Genomic DNA, 7,251 nt, shown 5'->3' with positions numbered 1-7,251 from the left:
GCTTCCAACTAGCTTAATCTTCCAAAATCAATCACATAAATTAGTTTTTACTCCATACAATCTTGCCTTTTTGTGTTAGTGGTGAGTTTGGTGAAGTTTTTGGAAGAGCTAAGGTGGTCTATAACTCCTCTTCTCTTGTTTCCTAGGTAAGCGATGCTAGAACACTCTACTACATCTAATGATGCTTATGTTTGGCTTAGAAGTGGCTAAAGTGATGGATTATGTGACTTGTTTCTTGATTTGAAGAGTTTTGGTGAAGTTTTCCATTTTATGATGAATTTGCTGGTTTAATATGAATGGGATGTTGTGGCCTTGTATGATGAATGGTAATGGTTTCAAATGACTCTAGTAGGTGTGAATTGTTGATAAATGCAATCAATTTTGGATTTGGAAGAATTTCTGGAAAATTGGGGTTCTTGGTTGAACATTCTGTCCGAAATTTTAGGTCATAGATAGAGGCCGAATTGGCCTTGGATTAAAACATGAAAGTTGTAGGGAATGACATTTTAGAGGTGCCTGCAAAATTTCAGGGCATTTGGAGTTGTATAGAGTGAGTTATGCCGTTTTTACTGTTGCTGTTCTGGGTGATCAGAATGTGCGAACTGTGATTGTAATTGTCTGTTTTGACTGGATTTGGTTTGGATTTTTAAGTTGGTGTCTTCTTATGAAATGTAGATTGATGTCTTAGCTACCGTATGCCTTTGGAATCAATGCATTTGGACCTGTATAGACTGACTTGGACTGATTACAGTTTTGTGTGATTTGGGAACCTGCAATTACGGTTCTGGTTTGGTATTCTGCATTTTTGACCTAGTTGTGCTGGGATTTGGACTGAGTGACCTTCTACATTGTTGTAGCCCTGGTTCTTAGCTTCGAAACGGTGGGTCTTGGACCTCCATCCGACAATCGTAGCGCCTTTGATACCATTACCGCAAAATGACGTCAAAACTGTTTTTCTGGTTTTGAGCTTAATTTTCATTTCCGGACTTTTCCCTAGCTTGACTTGTCTTTGTACTTCTTGGAACTTGCTGAATGACTATTAGATGAACTTGTTGTTGTGTGTGTACCTTTGGGACTGGCTGAGGAAATAATGAAGCCTTGATGGCTGGAAAAGTAAAGTAATTCAGGGGAAGTGCTGTCCGAACTTTGAAGGGATTTGTTTGCATTTGAGTTTGTGATCTAAGACTTGGATTTGAGCAAGGCAATGTTATATGCTGGATGATTTCTGAGCCGTGGAGGTGAGTGACCTCAAACTATTTCCAAAGTACTTGTGAAATGTTTCTTGCATTATTTATTCGATTGCATCTCATGTGTGCTTGCATGTGAATTCATGATATGATTTTGGCTTCAATGAGTTCTGGGAAAGTCTTGTGCTGAACACCAACGTCTCCTCCGTTTGTTTGTGGTTCATGTTCATGGTTATCTGGAGCTCAAAAAGGGGCTTCCTCTCTCTGTTCGTGTGTTATGATCTATTTGAGCGTTGGGTGTTCTAGTGCAATGATTTCACTGGCTCACGAGAGCACTAAACGGACATTTGATCTCTGAATCATGACATCATCGAAATCATCGAAATGCAACATTGTGAAATATATTTGCTTAATGATTTTGCTGGTTACTCGCTGAGCTTCTAGCTCACCCCAAAAATATTTTATTCCCCTCCACAGGGCTCAAGGCGAAGGCAGGACTTTTGTGCTTATTCACGTGAATGGATGGCCTATATTTTGTACAATTTGGATTTGGAATCATTTTATGTATAGTTGGGAATTGTTTCCGCTGCTTTTGTGACATGTAATTATTGGAGACTTGGATGTATATTTGTGGACCATGTGATGTATATTTGAGATTTATCTTGTAATCTGTTTGAGGATTGTAGTGAACGACTGAGTCCCGGCGAGAGCTGGGCAGACGGCCCGCCGAACCCTCTGGTTCGCCTTAGGGGGAGGTGGGGCTGTCACAGTAGTACTAGTACAAGTCAAGCTAGGGAAAAGTCCGGAAATGAAAGTTAAACGCAAAACCAGAAAAACAGTTTTGACGTCATTTTGCGGTAATGGCACAAAATGCTCTATGCTTATCGGATGAGGGTGTAAGACCCACCATCTCGAAGCTAAAATACAGGGCTACAACAATGTAGAAGGCCACTCAGTCCAAATCCTAGCACAACTAGGTCAAACATGCAGAATACCAAACCAGAACCGAGATTGCAGGTTTACAAATCACACAATGCTGTAATTAGTCCAACTCAGTCTATACAGGTCCAAATGCATTGATTCCAAAGGAATACGATAGCTAGGACATCAAGCTACATTTCATCAGAAGACCTCAACACCCAAATCCAAAACAATTCCAGTCAAAACAGACGATTACAAGCGCAGTTCGCACATTCTGATCAACCCAGAACAGCAACAGTAAAATCGACATATCTCATTCTACACTACTCCAATTACCCTGAAATTTTACATGCACTCTTAAAACATCAATACCTACAACTTTCATGTTTTAAGAAAAGGCCAATTCGGCCTCTAACCATATGATCCAAAACCGGACAGAATTGGGGTTATGAAACCCTAACTTCCCCAAATTCCTTCCAAACCCAAAATTGGTTGCAATTACCAATCATTTACATCCACTAGAGTCATAACCCCTCATTACCAACCATCATAAATAACCACAACACCATGATCACATTAAACCAGAAAATTCCTCAAAAAAATAAAAACTTCACCAATTCATTCCAAACCAAGAAATAAACCACAATTCTCAACACTATAGCCACCATTAGGCACAAATTAAACATCATTAGGTGTAAGAGGAAGTGTAATCATCACTTACCTAGTAAACAAGAGAGAGGGAGTTGTAGAACACCTTAGCTTCCTTAAAAAACTTCACCAAACAACTTACTAGCACCTAATGGAAGACTTTTATGGAGTAGAAACTAGTTGATGCAATTGGTTTGGAAGATTGAGCCAAATGGAAGCTTGAAAATTGGAGAAATCTTCTTCCTTCTTGAGCTTATGAGAGTCGGCCACCAAGGAGTGAAAAATGGTGATTTTTAGTCAATTTTTGAGATATTTAATTTAAGGGTAAAAAGTCAAAAAGTCCAACCAATGAGAAAGTGCCACTTGGCACTCTATTAAATGCATTTCTATCCTTTAAGTCTCTCTCACATCAATCAAATCACCTCCTCTTCTTCTCTCTTAACACCCGATAAATTTCACTCAGTATCCGGAACTTAATCTTATTGGCCGAATTTTTCCGAACTTTCGCACTAGTGGGTCCCACGTCCGATATATATATCCTTAATTTCTCAAAAACTAACTGATACTAGAAAATCATTTTAAAACTATTTTTGCTCATAAACTTTATCTGGGGAATTTTTCTAATAAAGAAAATGTAGAAAAGGCGGGCGTTTAAAAAAAATAAACCCTAGAAAATTAGAAAATTTCCGGGTTCTCAAACTCATTTTTTTTCGGGGCGTCACAAGTTAGCCCAAGATCACCAAATACTAACCATAATCCTGAATCTAGTTTTACTTGCACCATAGAACTTGTTCTAATCATCCAAACACACAAACCCTAACTCAATAGCCATAGGCTACACTAAACTAACCTAATGGAGTTTAGGGTTTCTTAACCCAAATCAGAATTTTACTAGAAGCCAACCAATCAAGTGAGGCAAATTATCAAACACAACCACTACAAGGCAATTGCTCAATCAAAACAACTAAGGAAAGCATTAAAGCAAGAAACCCAAATTTTTCTCTCTCTTGACCGAAATTTCCAGCAGCATAAATCACCAAATATTAACCATAAAACTTCAATAAAACATCAAATTCACCATATAAATCCATAATCACAACATACCACATCATTTCCATAGCTTAGAAAGTAAAACCCCAACATTTTAACTTTCAAAGAAGATGATTTACCTTTAATTCAAGCTTTGTAGATGATCACCCACAACAATCAAGTGCTCAAGTGGTTTCTCCAAGATCCAAACTCAAGATTGAAGAGCAAAAATGATGCACCAAAGCAAGCTTTCCTTTTTTTTTCTTTCTCTTCCTCTCGGCTCTACCTCTCTCTCTTGCTCTCCAAGTTTGTTTTGTTTTGTCTAGTGATTAGCCTACAAGTCTTAAGGTAATAATAATAGTCAAGATCATAGGATATTTATTAAGCTTAGCCAATCACATAAAAGCTCCTCAATTGCACTTTTAACCCTTGCACTCCAACTTTCTCTTTCTTATACCTTTTCCCTCACACATTTGATAATCTTTCAATTAACTCCATAGGTCATAGCTTAATCTAATCTAAAACATGTAATCATGCTTAATTACTTCACTAATCACTTTCTTATTTTAATCACCTATACTTAAACATACTTTCTCCATATATAAAACAATTAAACAACAACTTATATAATATGGGCAAAATTAGGGTTTTTAAACCCAACTTAAACTTTCTAATAAATCATAACACTAAAGGTTTACTAATCTAAGGTTTGTAAACTAAAACGAAATCCTATTTTTACTCGAGCCAAAACACACACTAGAATACCAAACAGGAATTATAACTTGAACCTACAAATAACACATAAACTGGGATTTAATCATAAGCAAAGTTAGGGTTTTCAATCTTAACCAAGATTAGAGTTTCTCCTTAGCCCTAAAACCTTATTTTAACCGCACAAAATAATGAATAACCCTATAATCAACTTACAAACGGACTGGGGCCTCACAATCTCCCCCACTTAGGACAATTTCGTCCTCGAAATTAATTCTTTGATCAAAGCATACCTTCGAAACCCGCCGAAGGATCAGTCACTTCGTGTTGACCCATTGCATACACTCTTGCTGGCCCCTTGGGTCGATTTTCCCCTGCATTCATCGGCTTAGTTGTGGTCCCTTCAGTCGGTGGCTTGGGTCCTTCCTTCTGCATTTTAGGGCACCGGGCAATCAGATGTTCGGTGCTACCACATTTGAAGCATTTTCGTACCGAACTATTTTTCCAGCAATTTTCATCGGTGTGATTGCCCCCACAGAACCCACAGGTTGGCTTAGCGGCCGTACCTGATCCTCCACGCTGAGCACTCCTCTGAGGCTCTTGCACTGTCTGACCTCGCCCTCGCCCAAAGCTATTCAGGATTCTTGTAGGTCGCGGACCATCTGTACCTTTACTCGTCTTAGCAGGTGGCTCGTTTCGCGAGCTTTGTCCGACCGGGGAATCGTTCGAGTTGGATTGCCTCCTTTTCCGGTCATGAAAAGATTTAACTTGTCCCCTGGCAGTCTCAATCCGCTGTGCTTTTTCTAGCGCTTGGCTAAATGTGTTCAACTGAGCAGCTGCTAGTGCCTCCTGGATCTCCACATTTAAGCCTTGGGTAAAGTGGCGAATTCGCTTTTGCTCCGTCAGCACCAGCTCTGGAGCAAAACGGGAAAGTTTCGTAAACTGAGTTTCGTATTCCGCTACACTCGATGCCCCTTGACGTAAGCGGATGAAATCATCTTCCCGTTTTTCTTGCACAATGGGCGGCAGGTATTTTTCGTTAAATTCCCGTGTGAAGTTGATCCAGGTCCAAGGGGTCTGTTCGCGCTCCCACTTGACTTTAATCACGTTCCACCAGGCTCGGGCGGCCCCTTCAAATTGAAAAGCAGCAAAGGATATCTGTCGTTCTTCCGAGTACCTAAGCGCGGCAAAAATATCGAGCATACGGTCCATCCAACCCTCCGCTAGGTCAGGGTCGGGTCCACCTACAAACTTAGGGGGCGCAAATTTTTGGAACCGTTCTAAAGCACGGTCCTCTCCTTCATGATTACCCGGATTATGTCCCGGATTATGTCCAGGATTCCCAGTACTGCTCCCCTGGCCTTGTTGATTTGACATTCGCTCTAATAGATCGGCCATCCGCTGGATGGCTGTAGCGACTTGATCTGGCTCTTGTCCTTGTTCCCTTTCAGGGCTTCGTGCTCGCCCTCTACCTCCACCTCGAGTACCGGAGGTCATTTAAATGCAAAAGTCTATAGATCGAAACATTACGTATACTTATTATCCAAGCTATGAGCAAAAATACGGACGTAAAGCGTATGCACAGAAGACACACAAAAGATAAGTTCAAAATGCTTTTCAAATATATACATATATTTACAAGGTCACATCAAAAAATTTACACATTACCGACCTCCAGTCGGTACAAAACCCAATGTACACATGAGCACTGGCTCCAAAATCTAGTCGGCCAACCAAATAACAAAAGAAAGCAGTCATGCTAGTTCTAACAAAAGTCATCCACTAGCTAAACAAAAGTACAAAAGCGACCCTAATCGCCTCTCCTAGGGCCCAGGTTCCCAACGGAACCTATCGTGTCCACCTCGTCCATCCTCTCTGGACCGGTGGCTCGTGGCGGTGCCTCTGCGGCTAGATCTAGTAGGAGCTCGCAGTCGACAGACATACTCCGGGCCCTATCCCTCAGCTGCCTCTTCATAGCGAAGAGGTGCTGATGTGTGTCCTGAAGCTGACGGTGCAAAGCGTCCGTCCTCTCTCTCTCCTCTCGGAGACCCTGCTCCAAATCCCTAATACGTATCGCCTGCCCAAGGCCAACCTCTCTAGCCTCGTCTAACTGTCTAAGCAGGCTGCGTCGCTCGTCGTCCACAGCCAGGACGACCTCGTCAGGGTAACAGTATGTGTACCAACATCCACAAGGTCGGTGCACCACCTGACCAAAAGGAGAGTATAAAGCGTAAGGCTCTCCCTGCCGTCTCGCCCGCTTACGCCGCTTACGCAGCACTCGATCCTCGCCTCTCGTACTCGGAAATCTCGGTCCCACGCCACTGGGTCCTGCACCACTCGAACTGCCCGGATACATACCTACAAAACATTAAGTCGTCAGTCAACCGGCATTTCAGCTTAAAATATATCATTCAACTTAAAAGGGTCACATATGCCTAGTGCCTATCGCGTATGTCCCACATGCCCAAGTCCTCTAACCTGGGCGCTCTGATACCAACTGTGACGACCCCACTTCTCCCAAGGGCGAACCCAAGGGTATCGGCGGGCCGCCTGCCTAGCTCGCGCCAGGACTCAAAACTTAAAACAATAAAAGCCAGAAATCCAAAAGAGTACTCTACATACTATATACAATCCCAAAAGAGTTATAATTTACATTCTCCAAAAGTACCTGCTCACACTATTACATCCTTATCACAACAACCAAAACCAAAACGTAGACCCTGAGGAGGGTCCTTAGACAAACCACCAAAACTAA

This window comes from Coffea eugenioides, unplaced genomic scaffold (genome assembly GCF_003713205.1).
Source record: "Coffea eugenioides isolate CCC68of unplaced genomic scaffold, Ceug_1.0 ScVebR1_120;HRSCAF=521, whole genome shotgun sequence".
In the NCBI taxonomy this organism is placed as follows: Eukaryota; Viridiplantae; Streptophyta; class Magnoliopsida; order Gentianales; family Rubiaceae; genus Coffea; species Coffea eugenioides.
This window is presented reverse-complemented; position numbering follows the sequence as displayed.